General features: G+C 34.9%; 1 long non-coding RNA gene across 1 annotated transcript; it reads right to left on the bottom strand.

Moving 5' to 3' along the window:
• Window positions 1-875: 875 nt before the first annotated feature.
• On the bottom strand, window positions 876-19,256 carry LOC141285479 (uncharacterized). The gene is made up of 6 exons (XR_012338619.1): window positions 19,080-19,256; window positions 18,423-18,464; window positions 16,161-16,190; window positions 10,707-10,781; window positions 10,552-10,597; window positions 876-1,493 (listed from the first exon to the last, which is right to left on the bottom strand). It is a non-coding gene; the product is annotated as an uncharacterized lncRNA (long non-coding RNA).
• Between the last annotated feature and the right edge of the window lie 48 nt (window positions 19,257-19,304).

The raw sequence follows: 19,304 nt of genomic DNA, 5'->3' as shown, positions 1-19,304 counted from the left end.
TCATAATTATTCAATTGAATATAAATGTATGGCACTTTTTCGGTGCTATTGGCCCTTATGACTGGTTTTGTGGTTTTAAAATAATAAATAAAATATATTAAAATCTAAAATATGATATATTAAAATCTATTATAATATTGAAATACATATTAAAATATAATATAAAATATGTAAAATATAAAATATATTTAAATTAATAATAATTGTTATAATTCATAATAATTAAACTGAATATAAATGTATGGCACTTTTTCGGTGCTTGCCATCAGTATTATTTATATAGTATTAAAGTCTTTATTAATATGTGGAACAGCTTTTATTTTTGGTTTATTTCCATTGTTTTACTTTTTTTTTTAATTCTTAATATTTGTTTTAATTTTTTTTTTTAATTTTAGCTTTAGTTTAAGTACTTTTTAGTACTTTTTTTTTTAGTTTTTCATCTAACATTTATATTTTCTTTTATTTCATCTTTATTTAAATTAAACTTGAATTTAATTGAAGTTTTAGTTAACAACCATTCGGTTTTATTGTTCATAAAAGAGCATCTTGGACATTCTGCAAAAGATCTTCTTTTATGCACTATGGAGGAAAAAAAAAATTTTATGAAACAAAATGCATTTTGGGTGATCTATAGAATATTTACACACATTAAACATCTTGCGCAATTTTCCAGCGGATGTATGCTAATAGTAAATGTCACAGAGAGATGGCCGTGATATTTTCATTTTTCCCCTGACATCAGCAAATGCTCATTTCCACTGTTGTCAGCCTAAACGAGCTTAAGCAAGATAAGTAATATGAAACTTCACTTATTTTAAATTTTTAATTTATTTAAAAAATTTTAATGTTATACACTGATAAAGCTGTATTTTTTTTTTCAAGAGGACACCATGCAGATGGTGAACTCAGATACATGAATCACTAAACAGACTGAGTCAAACTGTTTTTATTCTCTCATAATAAATGTGTCTGAAGGCCTCTTGAGGGCGCTTGTGAGCTACACAACGCTTCTCTGGGTTTTTAAAAGATTGACACGTCTGAGAATGCACAGTATTGAAATAATAATAATAAAACACAAGTACAGGTCTATGTTGTACAAAGTTTGACGCTTAAACCGAGCAGTTTGGTGCAGGAGAGCAAAGGGATGAAGGGATTTTGTGTCTGAGACGCGTGATTACGTTGGGATCTGCCGAAGTCCCAGCCGTTGTGTTACCGCTGGCGTTTAGTGCCGCACGATAGCACACATCTTATTCCCCGGCGCCTCTGTGTGACAAACCCGGAGATCAGTTTGAAATAATGAACACGCTCACACACACAACCTCTCCATCTTGTCCTTATGATGTTGTTCTCACAAGGGGGAAATGTTAGTCAGTAACCGCTGTGGAAACAGGTCTGACTGGCTCCTTTGTGTTCTCCTGCTGTTCTTCTGTTTTATTGCAGAGCCAGCTGATCAATGCCAGGAGGAGTGTTAACTTCTGGTCACCTCGTATGAACTAGACGCCCAGACAAAATGGTTAGAAAGAGATTGCAGAGAAAGAAAGAGAAAAAAGACAGGTTAGTTTTGCACCTTCTGAAAAAAAAAAAAATCACTTTCAAGTATATCAGTTCAGCTGGAGGCCATTTTGACAAAACTAGTTTTCTATAGGCAACAGTTTAGCAACAAACTTTAACTTTATAAAAAAAACGAGCAGCAATGCAATGTACATAATCAGAAGAAAACTACTTCTTTGTCTAATTAATAAATAAATAAATACTATTTGTGAGCAGATTTTTGCTTCATTATCTTTTTGTGGGATGGAATAGTTTACCCAGTCTTGAACGTTTGCTGTAAATTTTCAAGATGTACACTAGATGAGTTTGTTTCTTCATCAGAAGAGATTTGAAGAATTTTGGAGCATTGCATCACTTGCTCACCAATGGATCCTCTGTAGTGAATGGGTGCCGTCAGAAACAGCTGATAAAAACATCACTATAAGTGATCCAGGCAACTCCAGTACATCAATTAACATCTTGTTAAGTGAAAAACATCACGTTTGTAACAAAACAAGTCCATCATAAGGCATTTTTTAAAGGACTAGTTCACTTTCATAACAAAAGTGTACAGATAATATACTCACCCCCTTGTTATCTGAGACGTTCATGTCCTTCATTTCTAAAAAAAAATATGTTTTTGGAGGAAAACATTTCAGGATTTCTTTCCATATAGTGGACTTCTATGGTTCCCCCGAGTTTGGACTTCCAAAATGCAGTTTAAATGCAGCTTTAAAGGGCTCTAAATGAACCCAGCCAAGGAAGAAGGGTCTTATCTAGTGAAATGATCCGTTATTTTCTAAAAAAAAGTACAATTATAATTTTTAACAGCAAACGCTTCTCTCAAAATCGTCGTCCCAGTGTTTACAAAATGAATGTGTAAAGGTGGTCAAACGTCCTATAAAAAAAGTCAAACAGCGATGATTTTGAAGTTGGAGGAGTAAATGAGATGGGAGTTTTTTGACATACCCTAACTGTCATAAACAGGAATACACACAGTTCATGCAGAGCTACACCAAGATGAGCGTTTGCGGTTAAAAAGTATGTAAAATGTAATTTTTTTTTTTTTTTTTTTTTTTTTACAGAAAATAACATTGTTTCGCTAGATAAGACACTTGTTACTCGGCTGGGAGCATTTAAAGGCCTTTGAAATTGCATTTAAACTGCATTTTGGAAGTTCAAACTCAGGGCACCATAGAAGTCCACTATATGGAGAGAAATCCTGAAATGTTTTCCTTATAAAACATAATTTCTTTACTACTGAAGTAAGAAAGACATGAACATCTTGGATGACATTTTTGTTTTGGAAGTGAACTACTCCTTTAACTTCAAACCCTTGCTTTCTGCTACAATACGAATCGCCTATCCATAATTTTGCTTTCTCCAGTGAAAAAGTTGCATCTGAATTGGGAAAAATATGCACAGATACAAAACAGTTCTAAATAAATGTGACCCTGGACCAAAAAAATCAGTCTTAGGTAGCACGGTATATTTGTAGCAGTAGCCAAAAATACATTGTATGGGTCAAAATTATTGATTTTTCTTTTATACCAAAATATATTAAGATCATGTTCAATGAAGATATTTTGTAAAGTTCCTACTGTAAGTATGTCAAAACTTAATTTATGATCAGTAATATGCATGGCTAAGAACTTCATTTAGACAACTTTAAAGGCAATTTTCTCAGTATTTAGATTTTTTTGCGCCCTCAGATTCCAGATTTTTAAATAGTTGTATCTCGGACAAATATTGTCCTATCCTAACAAACAAACCATCAATGGGATGCTTATTTATTCAAATTTCAGATTAAAAAAAATCCCTTACACTTTAAAAGGATCTTCACAGTGATGCCATAGAACAGGGGTCTTCAACTAAAACGGCTCGAGGTCCAGTAATGAACCCTGCTCACCAGCCTAGGCCCGGACAATTACATATAAAAAACTATTTATGTTTTTTGCTAGACCAGGGTATCTGCAGCATATTTTATCTTAAATTTAAGACATTTAAAATTCATAAAGACGTTTAAATACCTTTTTAAAGACCTGAACAAAAAATAAATACAATAAAATGACTGTAAAAAGCATGATTTACAATTCAGATGCAGGTTTCACAAAACAAAAAAAGATTTCTTCTAAATTTTTTATAACACATTGTCTTGTCGATCCATCAGTTCACATTTACAACTCTACGTGTTTGCTGCCTAAAACCATGGATTGATTTTTTTACATTGATCTTTTTGACAACAGCAGACGAACAAGCTGATTAAAAATGTCAGATCATTCTCTTCCAGTAGGAGGCGCTATCAGAATGGTACACAAAGCAGCGCTGCAGCTGACTTTGAAACGTGTAGCGCTTATATTTAATCAATGGATAGCCTTATAAAGTTTCATCACTATTCTTGCCTTTTAGTCCCCAATTTATTATGAAATCATAATTACGACTTTCTTAGCCCCTAATAATAGTCATCAATGAAAATTAAGAGCTTTATTTTAAACACAGACTTTCAAAAACAACCCTAACGGTGCGTTCACACTGGCACGTTGCGAGCGGGGCGAAGCGAGCGTTTTCAATTCATTCACATGGAAGTTGCGCGTAAACGGTCGCGTGGTGCATTTTGGGATTGGAAGCGGCGCGGAGAAAGCGTTGAGAGCAGCTGAGAGCGTCAAAAGGTTGGGCATTTCTCAACTTTATGCAAATTTCGAGCGCAAAACGCCGGCGACAACCAATCGCTGTGAAGAGTAGGCAAGGCAAGATTATGACGCGTGTTTCTGAAACTGGTGGATTACTGAGCTGAAATCACATATTATTGAAAAAGTCAAGCAAAAGTAAATGTACTTTGCATGTTTTCATTATATGCTACAGTTTAGTTTTCGAACCGCCGTTAAAAGAAGACAATGGAACGTAAATAGGGTGTGAACATTGTTTTTCAGAGGCGTGCTCTGCCCTAAATTTGACACGCCCCAAAGCAGTGGCGTTGTAGCGTTGCCAGCGGCACTGAGCGCATATTTAACGCTGTAGTGTGAACGCACCGTAACGGTGCGTTCACACTGGTACGTTGCGAGCGGGGCGAAGCGAGCGTTTTCAATTCATTCACATGGAAGTTGCGCGTAAACGGTCGCGTGGTGCATTTTGGGATTGGAAGCGGCGCGGAGAAAGCGTTGAGAGCAGCTGAGAGCGTCAAAAGGTTGGGCATTCCTCAACTTTATGCAAATTTAGAGCGCAAAACGCCGGCGACAACCAATCGCTGTGAAGAGTAGGCAAGGCAAGATTATGACGCGTGTTTCTGAAACTGGTGGATTACTGAGCTGAAATCACATATTATTGAAAAAGTCACGCAAAAGTAAATGTACTTTACATGTTTTCATTATACGCTACAGTTTAGTTTTCGAACCGCCGTTAAAAGAAGACAATGGAACATAAATAGGGTGTGAACATTGTTTTTCAGAGGTGTGCTCAGCCCTAAATTAGACACTCCCCAAAGCAGTGGCGTTGTAGCGTTGCTAGCGGCACTGAGCGTGGATTTGACGCTTGAACATTTGAGTTTACTTGAGAGAGTTTACTTTACTTTACATTTGAGAGCTTCTGCCACTCGTCAGCGGGAAAGTAGTTGTAAAATAGGTGAATGAGCTCAATTTGCTAGCTTTAGCTTGCTTGTAGTCTCAATATGTATGTATATGGAGGTTAAATTGAGTAAAGAGCGTTTTTTAAAACTAACCAGATTGTCCGACCTCTTCACTCACTTTATTCCTAGCAAGATCCCTTTTATTCCTGTTTCTACAAAAGTCCAAAGATGTATCGTACAGCTCCGAGGAACCACAGACAGCAACGGTGATTTTGTCCGCCATTGTTGTTTCGGATTTCTGCCTCCGTCACTACTAGAGCAAGCTCCTGATTGGTTACCGCGGCGCGGAATTCCGCCGAAGTTCAGATTTTTGAACTCGCGCGAATGGCGCGGCAATCGCTTGAAACGCTCAATGCGTGCCGCGCCATTCGCGCGTTTCGCGCCGCCTCATTCGCGCGTTTCGCGCCGCAGGATGGCTATTCGCGTCTTTGCATCGACTTAACATGTAAATCACTCGCGCTTGCCGCTTCATTCGCGTCCGGTGTGAACGCACCTTATACGTTTCTTTTTATTTTTTCCCCACTGTGTTCAGCGCACAAGAGAAGTATTAGGGAAGTAAATTAATATCAGCATATAAAGTATATTCGTCTATCATTGAGTACGTTTACATGGACAACAATATTCCGATTTTAACGCGATTAAGATAATACTCTGATTAAGAAGCAACCATGTAAACTGAGATTTTTGATTAATTTAATCCGACTAAAGTCATAATCGGAGTAAACACAAATCGAATTAAGACAGGTGGAGTATTCCTATTTTAGTCGCATTATGGAAGACATGTACACACCTTAATCACACTATTCCCCTTGTGTAGGACTTTTCGCCACATTTTGTGACAGGATACACACTAATGCTGCGTTCCAGGCAGGTTTTTGAGCTCGTAAATCAAGTCTTCAAACCACGACTCAGGTCTTTGTAGCGTTCCAGGCAAGTCACGCTAAGCATTTATTAGTTTTAGCTATATTATTAATAATTTGATTCATTGCAACGTTATATTGTCCTAAACTCTATTTTCCACCGTGTGCCACTTGCATAAACACAGCACCCCAGAGGCTTTATTGTTGTTTCACGGGCTATGTAACGTCAGAACTCGGTACTGGGAGTACGTCGATCTAGTACGAGTTCAGGGGTGGGAATTCACGGGTTTGACTGCCTTTCCAGTACACTTTCACAGGTAGAAGTTATGGAAAAACACGGGTTACGGGTTGCCCGGAACGCGGCTAATGCTCTCAGTTGGTCGCACGTGCTTATGCTTTGGTTTCATTTTTATTTTTTTATTTTTTTTGCTACAACATGGGATTAATCAATGCTCATTGCTGATAAATGGTTTGTCTATTATCATAATTTATAGTTTTATGGAAACGTAGTTAACATTCAACCCGTTCTTTTTCATTAGTATTATTTGTGATTTTAATTTTGTGAACGGGATTTCCGCTATTGGAATGTCTTAGGATGCTTTCACTTTTACTTTCGAATTCATGATCTTGGTTTTGCTAACATATATAGGCTACACCTATCAATTTTAAGATTAAAACAAATTTTTAAAAGATGGATTTGTTATTTTTAATTAAACAGCATAACAACAATGAAATAAAACCAGCTTATATCATTTATTAACAAAAACTAATAAGACGAGGCATGGACTCCATCACATGCTGTGTTATATGCCGACTAAACAGGGCGCGCAAACACTGAGCAATCAAATCAATTAATAAAAAATAAATAAAAGAAAGCCTCCAAAGCGTAATGTGAGGTAAACGGCAAAGATAACAGGGTTTTCAAAATGAAAACAAACAACAACAAAAAAAAGTAAAACTAAACTGGCTTTCGATCTGCGTGTGTTTTTTTTCCCCTGAAAACTGACTGGCTCTGAAACGCTCGCTGTATGGAGCAGACGCTTTGGAGCAGCACAGCATGCACTCGCACAAATGCGACCACGGCAAATTTTAACTCACACATTCTAAAAAAATTGTTGCATATGTCCAGAGCCACTTCAAGTTTTTGTAAAATTAAAACCCAAACATCCAAAAGTCTATAACGAAGATGAACTGATAGCGTCGCGTGTGGACCTAATGTGTGTCATTAATCGATCTATGTACTATAACATGTAAAACGGGAACATGAAAGGAATATTCTAAAAGCCACTCATGTAAACAGCTTAATCATATTATTGTCTTATTCAGAATAAGGTCATTAATTAGATTACTGGTGTCCATGTAAACGTAGTCATTGTCTCCGAGAGAATGTGCATGTCAGATGCTGAAAGCGCTGTTTTTACTTTCACTTTAACATATTGCGGAGTTTTCACTTTGCTTGTGTGATACCCGTTGGCTCACCTTCATGGTTTAAAACATAAATATATAAAAATACAGTATAAAAAGATGTAAAACCCCAACATAATGCATTTTCCATCAACGTTTTTCACTCACTGAAAGCTACTGTCTGTACACAATGCGACGATCTGCTCTCATCACTGCACGGAAGATTGCACCCAAACGCTGACCCTGGTGTGCTTGATATGAATTTTGTTATTAGAAATTAGTGTTCACCATTTTTTTTATTTAATTATGTCAAAAGCTTTCACATGGACGCTCCTTGCGGTCCGCCAGTTGACGACCCCGGCCATAGAAGAACCATTTTTGGTTCCACAACGAACCATTCAGTCAAAGGTTCTTTAAATAACCACCTCTTTCTTATCTTTTTATAATCTGAAGAACCTTCTTTTGCCACGAACAAACTTTTGTGAAACTTCAGATGGTAAAGTTCTTTATGGAACCATTTCAACAAAAAAGGTTCTTCTATGGCATCGTGAAGCACCTTTATTTTTTAAGAATGTATGACGGTTTTGTGGTCCATGGTTACAAATATGCTGGTAGATTTACATGTGAGTGGACAAGAGGCAATGGACTTTTTCCCTGGAAGAAACGTTCTTATGGATTATGGAATTTGGCCTGAAGTGAACGTTTAAAGTTAAGATGCCTTAAGGATGGATTTGTTTCTAAAAAACATGTTAATTGGTGAACTGGATTTGTGTGGATTACTTGCGGATTATTATGTTTTTATCAGCCGTTTGGACACTTATTCTGATGGCACCCATTTACTGCAGAGGATCCATTAGTGAAGAAGTGATGTACTGTAATACTAAATTTTTCCAAATCTGTTCTGATGAAGAAACAAACTCATTTACAGGTACATCTTGGATAGCCTGAGGGTGAGTAAATGTTTTAGCAGATTTTACTACTCCCTAGAAGTTGCGTTTATAAAAAAATTTAGCCTGTGCTAAATGACTCCTTACTAAATTTATCCTTCACTCCAAAGTCATATAATGCAACTTTACAGCCCACAGGGCATTAAATATTCCATTAAGTATAGTATAAATCGACTGTTAAAGCCTCCAGCGGGTTTTTCAGAGCAGCTCTGTGAGAGGTAGGGCCAAGTCAACAACTGCGTTCTCTCCAGGTAAAACGTTACCGCTTGTTACTATTTTGCAGAGAAAGAAAATTATGCCTTTTTGCCTTAATAGCTGAGACCATTTGAAAAGGCACTTTTCATAGAGAAGCGTGTCATTATTCTTCTCTTACATTACTAAAATTATATACTGTTTTGTTGTCTCTCTTGCACAAGTCAATTCAGTTGACATTCTGCCCATGCAATGGCTGTGTATTTTCATTTTCAAATTTTCATTTTCAAATGGCACAGACAGGTGTATAATAAGCACATTACAGTTAAACTCTTCACATTCATCATATGGGGAAGATTGAAATCATGTGTTTTAGAACAATCTATATAAAAGCCCTAATGGCGTCGAAACACAATAAAGTCCATAATGATTATAAAGACACATCAGAAAGTTACAAAAGAGGCCAAACGTTATTATGCACCCAATCGCTGATGCACTAAACAGCACACAATGGCTATGTATAAAACAGCAAACTTGCTTGCTACTTTTAATGCAATATATGGCATGTATACTGCACACACAGTATGCAAATGTTCTCGAATGAACTACTACATGCCTACTTTACAGTAGAGCTTATTTTGCATTCTGCATAGTGTATACTTAAAGGGAACCCAGGGTATTAAGACTTGTATGGCTTAATATAACACACAAATAATGTTTCCTATTGAAATATGTACTGTAGTAGAAAACCCATGAAAGATTTATGTGATTTAAAAAGTTTACCTCGTTTTTTAACACATTTTTGGATTATGGGAGCGCCATTATTTTGATGACATAAAATGGTTGCCCTCGTGAGCTACTGGCACTACCTGTTGTATTTTTGACCACAGCTATTAAAACAGCTTACAGGTGGCGATAGATGTAAGCGTAGGCTTAAACCAATTTTTTTTCATCCTGCCAGGATCTAATGTTTCTTGCCTCTGCCATTTGTAAGCTCTTTCAGTAACTGTGGTTTCAAAGGTATCAGAGCTAAAGTGAAGAGAACAAAGACTCGGGTCTTTAGGACGTTTTTTTGTCCACAAGCATCCTCCCATTCTTTGCTCCTCTTCTTATCGCTAAGAAAAGCTGTGAAGACTTACATTGCTTCTCTTGTTGCCCTTTGACTGAAAATTACAACCAGAAGCCGCACAATGTGGCATTGTATCATTATTTTTTATTTGTTGTGTTCTGAGTTGTGTTGTGATAAAAGTAGCAACAAGTAGCGCCAGTTGCTCACTGCATACAACCGATCGGCGTCGTCAAAATAATGGTGCCCCCCATAGTCCAAATATTTATAAATAATGTGTTTTTTTAAATAACGTCAATCTTTCGTGTGTATTCTACTACATATTTCAGTAAGAGACATCATTTATGCTATATTAAGCCATACCAAGTATTAAATGGGTCCTATTATGCTTTTTTTACTTTTTGAATTTTAGCCAGTGTGTGGTGTGTATATTTGGGCATAAAAAGTTAACTGATGCATTTTTGTAAATATCCATATTTAAAACTTAAGAATCACTTTAATCTAGCTTGCACAGTTGTACATGGAACTTGCTGCTTTGGGAAGGGGTGTGGCAGTACTGTAACGCCATCTAAGCTGTTCGCCAATTGCAATGCAGTGGGACTGCTAACCAATCACAACACATTTCGTTTTTAGGAAGGCAGGCCTTCATCAAACCCGGAACTATTTGAACCATTTGTGCCAGCCTGGGGAGAAAGCTATGGTAATAATGTAAATTATGTGAAAAATAATGCGTTTTTCGAACCACCAAACATGAGAGCACATTCTAGTACAACCACTAAACCAAAAAAAAGACTTTGTAAAAGGGTATAATAGGACCCATTTAATACCTGGGGATCCCTTTAATACTGCCTAAAAAATATTTTTGGTAGTATGCTATGGACTTGAAAAGAATACACATACTAATGCTACAGAGAGAAAGTTTTTGCTCACCTTCCTTTGCCAATATGACACCGTGGCATTCCTTTCACTTTGCCACCTTTCAGATGGAGGAAGTATGAAAAAAGAGAGGAGAGGGGTTTGGGGATTTGAAACGTAATGGTTTATAAAAGCAATCAGGACTGAGACTTGAAGTTGGCTTTACTTACAACCTAGCACCAGGATGCCCATCACAAAGAGAACCGCAGCAATGGATAACCCTATGTAACGTAGACGGCTGTAATCTTAAAAAAAAAAGAAAAAAAAAGAAATCATGTTATGTACTAATCACAATGCAAAACACACACACACACACACACACACACACACACACACACACACACTGAACATTCCGGTCTGAAAACATATATAAAGTCACATTAATTTTAATTTCATGTTTGTGTGAGGATGTCATGACAGACTTTGAATCGCAGGTGTCTCTCACAGCAGGAGAAGCAGCAAAAGTCAGGTTTATAAACAAATACTTAAACTTTATCGCAAGCAGCATGGAAATAATAAAAAGCAGTTTATGACAGGATCAAATGACCTCCTAAATCCATTTTTTTGTATTTTTATTGTTGTAATAAATCTTAAGTAATCTTTTCTTAACTTAATTGCAGTACAAATACTTTTAAGTGAAAACAAATTAAAAATTAAATATACTACATATTACATAAAAATACATTTACTCTTACTGTGAGCTACATTTCTGAAGGATCATGTGACACTGAAAGCTGGAGTAATGGTTACTGAAAATTCAGCTGCACTACCAGTCAAAAGTTTTTGAACAGTAAGATTTTTAATGTTTAACGAATTCTCTTCTGCTCACCAAGCCTGCAATTATTTGACCAAAAAAAAAAAAGCAGTACAATTGTGAAACATTTTTACTATTTAAAACAACTGCTTTCTATTTGAATATATTTTTAAATGTAATTTATTCCTGTAATCGAAGCTAAATTTTCAGTATCATTACTCCAGTCTTCAGTGTCGCATGATCCTTCAGAAATCATTCTAATATGCTGATTTGCTGTTTATAAAACATTTTTTATTATTATCATCATCAACATTTAAAACAGTTGAGTATATTTTTTCAGGATTCTTTGATGAACAGAAAGATCCAAAGATCAGCATCTGAAATAAATAGCTTGGTGACATTATTCACTATATCATTCAAAAGCTTGGAGTCAGTATAATTCTTTTTTTTTTTTTTTACTTTTTAGAAATTGATACTTTTATTTAGCAAGGGTACTTTCAATTGATCAAAAGTGATGATGAAGATATTGTATAAAGATAAATGCTGTTTTCAACATAATAATGAATGTTTTTTGAGCAGCAAATGAGAATATTAGAATGATTTCTGAAGGACCGTGCTTTGAATTACATTTTAAAATACATCCAAATAGAAAGCAATTATTTTAAATAGTAAAAATATTTCAAAATTTCACAGTTTTTGCTGTACTTTGGATCAAATAAATGCAGGCTTGGTGAGCAGAAGAGACTTCCTTAAAAAACATTAAAACTTTTTTCCACAAAAACATTACAAAGTTTTTGCTCAAAAACTTTTGTCATTACATTACATACATAAAATATTAAAATATAATAATAAAATAATATAAATATATATATTTCACTTTATTACTGTTTTGTGTGCATTTGATCAAATAAATACTGCCTTGGTGCGCATAAGAGACTTCACAAAAAATATTTTTAATTATTTCTTACTTATTCCAAACTTAATACTTAATTATAACTGGAATATATGCATTACTTGTATGGGAATTAAAATGATGTCATAAAAAAGTAGCATTTTTACATTTCTATGTCATTATCTATTATGGTTATTAAGCCTATTTCCTTATGGATGGCAGCTGATTCCCATTTTTACTATTCGTGTGGGAACATGGTACTCACAAAACAGGCAAACCTCACACACAGGCTTTGAAGTAACACTGAACCGGCATAAAACACCCTTAAATGATGACTCTATAACATATTCAGACACTTATAAACTTAGTTCCTGGGGAATGAATGCAGAACAGAGGCATCCACGGGTCACAGCTAATGAGGCTATTTCCTGAACTTCAGATGCCCTGTAGCTGCCCTAACAATAGGAAGTGATTGAAACAGCGGCTGTCGCCAGGTCATAAGCTTTTAACTACAGCACTTGAGACCGTAATAGTGCTCCCATGCTCGGCACCTCTGTGCTTCTTATAAATACAATACTTTCCACTGACAGGGAGATTGAGTTCCTCTAGTCTTTGTGTGCGAATGCACTGTCAGCGGCTTGTACCACAGAAATCAGCAGACAATTAACACCTGAACAGCACAGTTGTGACATTAAAAATAAAACTGCCACATTTCTTGATTAGTTAGTAACGAGTTCCACAAGATTAGCAAATATATGTTTAATAATGTAATTGTTAACTGAAACTATTTAAAGGAATATTGCAACTGTAAATTTGCTGAAAATTTGAAGCAATGTACTATTACATCACTTGGTAACCAATGGATGCTCTGCAGTGAATGGGTGCCATCAAAATGAGTGTCCAAACAGCTGATAAAAACATCATAATAATCCAAAAATCTCCTGTCCATTAATTAAAATGTATGGATTTGTCTCATTCTGACGGTACCCATTCACTGCAAAGGATACATTGGAGTGCAAGTGAGGTAATAGTATTTCTCCAAATCTGTTCCAATGAAGAAACAAACTCATCTGCATCTTGGATGGCCTGAGGGTGAGTAAATGTAAGCAAATGTTTATTTTTCAACAAACTATTGCCATATGTGACCCTGGACCACAAAACCAATCATAAGGTTAAATTTTACAAAACTGAGATGTATACATCACATGAAAGCTCAATAAATAAGCTTTCTATTGATATATGGTTTGTTAGGATAGGACACTATTTGGCCGAGATACATCTATTTGAAAATCTGGAATCTGAGGGTGCAAAAAAATCACCTTTAAAGTTCTCCAAATTAAGTTCTTAACAATGCATATTACTAATCAAAAATCACATTTTGATATATTTACAGTAGTAATTTTACAAAAAATCTTCATGGAACATGATCTTTACTTAATTTCCTAATGATTTTTGGCATAAAAGAAAAATCAATAATTTTGACCCATACCATGTATTTTTGGCTATTGCTACAAATATACCCCAGCGACTTAAGACTGGTTTTGTGGTCCAGGGTCACACATATACAGTACAGACCAAAAGTTTGGACACACCTTCTCATTCAGGTGTGTCCAAACTTTTGGTCTGTACTGTAGATATGAATTCAACTGAAAAAACTTGTGAAAAAATATCTTTCAGGTGGGCAAATAGCAAATAGTGGAGCTCTGCAGCCACCTAGTGGTAAAAGTTATTTGTAGTTGTTTTGTTTTTTTACTTTTAAAACTGGATTTTCCAAAATATGGGCAAAAATCTTACACTAAACCATGTGAAATTATCCATGTTATCCACATGAATTAAAGTTAGAAATGTGGGTCTTTTATAAAGTGAATTTTACATAAAAAAGCAGTTTTTGTATAAAAACCCATTTAAAAATATTTATTTATGAATTTATATATATTTAAAAATATCACTAACCCACTGAAAACTGCACAAATGTAGAGTAAAAACTTAAATATACAGTACAGACCAAAAGTTTGGACACACCTTCTCATTCATTTGAATATATATATATATATATATATATATATATATATACACACATACACACAGTGGGTATGGAAAGTATCCAGACCCCCTTAAATGTTTCACTCTTTGTTATATTGCAGCCAGTTCATTTTTTTTCCCTCATGAATGTACACACAACACCACATATTGACAGAAAAACACAGAATTGTTGACAATCATTTTTGCTGATTTATTTAAAAAGAAAAACTGAAATATCACAAGGTCCTAAGTATTCAGACCCTTTGCTCAGTATTTAGCAGAAGCACCCTTTTGATCTAATACAGCCATTAGTCTTTTTGGGAAAGATGCAACAAGTTTTTCACACCTGCATTCCTCCTTTCAGATCCTCTCCAGTTTTGTCAGGTTGGATGGTAAACGTTGGTGGACAGCCAGTTTTAGGTCTCTCCAGAGATGCTCAATTGGGTTTAAGTCAGGGCTCTGGCTGGGCCATTCAAGAACAGTCACGGAGTTGTTGTGAAGCCACTCCTTCATTCTTTTAGCTGTGTGCTTAGGGTCATTGTCCTGTTGGAGGGTAAATCTTCGGCCCAGTCTGAGGTCCTGAGCACTCTGGAGAAGGTTTTCGTCCAGGATATTGCAACCAGTCGTCCTGTCCCTGCAGCTGAAAAACACCCCCACAGCATGATGCTGCCATCACCATGCTTCACTGTTGGGACTGTTTTGGACAGGTGATGAGCAGTGCCTGGTTTTCTCCACACATACCGTTTAGAATTAAGGCCAAAAAGTTCTATCTTGGTCTCATCAGACCAGAGAATCTTATTTCTCACCATCTTGGAGTCCTTCAGGTGTTTTTTAGCAAACTCTATGCAGGCTTTCATGTGTCTTGCACTGAGGAGAGGCTTCCGTCGGGCCACTCTGCCATAAAGCCCCGACTGGTGGAGGGCTGCAGTGATGGTTGACTTTCTACAACTTTATCCCATCTCCCGACTACATCTCTGGAGCTCACCCACAGTGATCTTTGGGTTCCTCTTTACCTCTCTCACCAAGGCTCTTCTCCCCCGATAGCTCAGTTTGGCCAGACGGCCAGCTCTAGGAAGGGTTCTGGTCGTCCCAAACGTCTTCCATTTAAGGATTATGGAGGCCGCTGTGCTCTTAGGAACCTGAAGTGCAGTAGAAATTTTTTTGTAACCTTGGCCAGATCTGTGCCTTGCCACAATTCCGTCTCTGAGCTCTTCAGGCAGTTCCTTTGACCTCATGATTCTCATTTGCTCTGACATGCACTGTGAGCTGTAAGGTCTTATATAGACAGGTGTGTGGCTTTCCTAATCAGGTCCAATCAGTATAATCAAACACAGCTGGACTCAAATGAAGGTGTAGAACCATCTCAAGGATGATCAGAAGAAATGGACAGCACCTGAGTTAAATATATGAATGTCACAGCAAAGAGTCTGAATACTTAGGACCATGTGATATTTCAGTTTTTCTTTTTTAATAAACCTGCAAAAATGTCAACAATTCTGTGTTTTTCTGTCAATATGGGGTGCTGCGTGTACATTAATGAGGAAAAAAAATTAACTTAAATGATTTCAGCAAATGGCTGCAATATAACAAAGAGTGAAACATTTAAGGGGGTCTGAATACTTTCTGTACCCACTGTATATAATAAAAATGACAAAAGCACATAAAATTTTACTAAAACTGAAGTAAATTTAAAATGTAATTTGCTATTAGATGCAGTGATGTTCCTTCTGTTGTGTGTTTTATTATCCATTAAGTGAGAATCGTAAGTCCAGTCACTTGGAAAAGTTGTAGCATAACACATGATTTAAAGTATCATTCATGTCTGTAGAACAAACGATGCAGCACGAGTTGCAGGCCGACGTTCAATACTTTGAGTTAGGGGTTTGTTCTAGTAGTAATTGTGATGTCTGCATTAGCAAGCACCATTAATTACTGAATGATTAAATAGATACTTACTGTAATGAAACGGCTCGTCCCATCTCTCCTCTGTTGAGGAAATTGCACAGTTTAGAAAGGTTTTGACATCATAAAGAAGACCTGCAAACAGGCCACATGCCTATAAAATGTAATGGACTCTATCATTTTCATAATATGCTAAATACGCCACTAGTATATGTGTGGGAGTGTGTGTGTGTGTGTGTGTGTGTGTGTGTTCATGGTGATGGACTCATGAGCCTGCTGCGTCTAATGGGATGCAACAATCTTTCACCCGTCCGCCTTACATGACCTCCAACACTAATTTTCTATGATTCAGTCAGAGTTGTGTCAATGAGATGCTGTTTATGCAAATGACTTTATGACTAGATGGGTAAAAGTAGCAGAAAAATTATAATGAAAAAGATGCCTTTATTTAATCACCCTTGTTCCATGCTTAACTCATTTTGTATTATTATTTTAGTGGAATACAAAATAATTAAATAATTACTACCATTATGTGCATCTATTAATAAAATATAATGTATATTCTATTTCAAATAAATTAGTTCTTTTGAACTTTGCATTCATCAGTGTATATTCAAATTAATTATATATATATATATATATATATATATATATATATAATTTTTTTTTTTTTTTTTTTTCATTTTAAACTGTAAACATTTCAATTATTATTATGGACTGACATTTTAAATATAGTATTATCAAATAAACATAATACAAATTTTTTTTTACATATATATTTTAAATAATATTTTTACTTTATAACAATTATTTATTTTATTTTAGTGGAATACAAAATGATTACATAATTACTACCCTTATTAAAATATAATATATATTCTATTTCAAATAAATTATATATATATATATATATATATATATATATATATATTAAACATTGCAATGATTATTAAAGATTGACATTTTTAAATATATTATTATCAAATAATTATAATACAATAATTCCTTTACATATAATATTCTAAATATCAAATTTTTTTTATGATTATTTATGTGGAATACAATAAATTAAGTAATTACTACTATTATGTTTAACAACAAATAAAATATAATAAATATAATATATACTAAATTTCAGTTCTTAGATGTATTCATCAAAACTTTTTAAAATAAAAGTTTTACATAAAACACAGAAAACAGTTGTTTTAATTGTAATATTATTTCACAATATTTCTGTTTTACTGAGACTACTTTCAAAAAATTGTTGAAAATCTTTACTGATCCCAAATGTTTGAATGGTAATGTATATTAAAATTATTATTATAATTTTTTTTAATATTGATTATTAAGGATTGATATTTACATATATGAGATATTTAAAATATATTATTATAAAATAAGTATAATGCAATAATTATTTTACATATAATATTTTAAATAATATTATTACTTATAACTCATTCGATTAACAAAATAGTTCTTTTGAACTTTGTATGCATGAAAATTTTTTGAAACAAAAAGAATATTACACATAAAACATAGTTGTATTAAACTGTAATAATATTTCACAACTCTGTTTTTACTGTATTTTTTAACACGAGAGACTGCTTCCCAAATGTTTGATTGATAGTGTATATTAAAATTAAATTAATTTGCCATTTTTTAAAATTACAAAAAATTTGATTATTGAACAGTGATTATTAAAGATCGGGGTTGCAACAATGTGGAAAATTTCCAGTAAATTTTGGAAACATTCCGGAAATTTACCTGAAATTTTCCACCCCTTTGCAACCCTATTAAAGATCAATATGTGCATATAAAATATTTGAAAGATAATGTATTAATATAAAATAATTATAATACAATAAATATTTACATAATATTATTACTTTTAATATCATATATAGTAATTTACATTTACATTTAATTCATAAAATGTGTTTGTATATAGTTTACATAACTTTTGCTCTTCCTTAATGAGCTATATAAAATATTCAAATAAATGTTTTTTATTTTAACAGTTTTTTTTAGCATTTTTAAAAATGCAGTGATTATTAAGGTGATTATTTGATTGTTGTGTAATTTACTTTTCATTTGTGCTATTCCTTAATGAGCTATTAAAATGTAATGACTTTTTTTAAATGTACATTTTTTTTAAATATTTTTTTTAAATTCACGGAATCTTTATGAAAATATGCATATGCATGATTTTGACAGATAAAACAGGAAAGTAACAACTCCAATACATCTGCCTATAATGAGTAAAACAACTGTATGGATTTAAGTAAGAAAATAATAAGAATAAGAAAGTTTTACCCCACTTTGTGGCGTTTCTAGAGACACTGGTGTTAAGGGCCGCTGCAATGAGAAAATGAGAGGCAAGTGAGGTCAAGGAAAAAGACAAGGAGAGAAACCTAATCTAGCATGTACATTCTTCCCTCAAATTCGCCGAATTATGAATAGGCGTGAGCTTTTGAATCCAGTTTTTGTCCATAATGTAGGTTGACAGCAAAGACTTTCGGTGTGAAAAGCAGACGCTTCCTTCTTATCGCAATCCTATGGATTTGTCCGTAATTGCTTCTAATTAAATTCCAGCAGCACTCATTCTCTGTCCGGCCCTGTCTTTCAAATTCAATTTTTGCATATTTCAATGGCGCTGCTCTCCCAGGATATATGGTTGGTTGATTCTTCATAAAGCATATCAGCTCACTGCGACAGTGCTCCTCAATCCCGCCGAAACGCCGCATTATCTTTAAGCCTCTCAGCATGGAAAGAGCGTTGAACATTTTCTAATTACCTGCTAATTAGTTTCTAAGTTATGTGTGCCCTTGATATGAATTGCATGAGTAAAGAGGAAGCCTCTCAGCTATTCACGCAATCCACGGCTCTCTTACCCTCCCCAATCCCACAATCCCACACCGAAAGTCCTTCCGCTAAAACCAAAGTTGTATTTCGGTCAGAATCAAAGCTTACGCTGTGCCGCAGAAGACTTTTCGGAGGTCGCAGACGTCTTTTCGGAGGTCGCAGACGTCTTTTCGGAGGTCGCAGCCGAGGTCACTGTAGAGTTGTCAGTGATTCCCGCAGTTGTGGTGGGTTAAACTGCTCTGCGTCTGGGCTTGTTGTCACTCCTGTCGCATTCACTTCATCTGGAGGAACGAGACAAACACTTTAGTTTTTGAATTGAATTAAATTGAATTG

This window comes from Garra rufa, chromosome 14 (assembly GCF_049309525.1).
Source record: "Garra rufa chromosome 14, GarRuf1.0, whole genome shotgun sequence".
In the NCBI taxonomy this organism is placed as follows: Eukaryota; Metazoa; Chordata; class Actinopteri; order Cypriniformes; family Cyprinidae; genus Garra; species Garra rufa.
The sequence above is the reverse complement of the archived record's forward strand: the minus strand, read 5'-3'. Positions and strand labels throughout refer to the sequence as shown.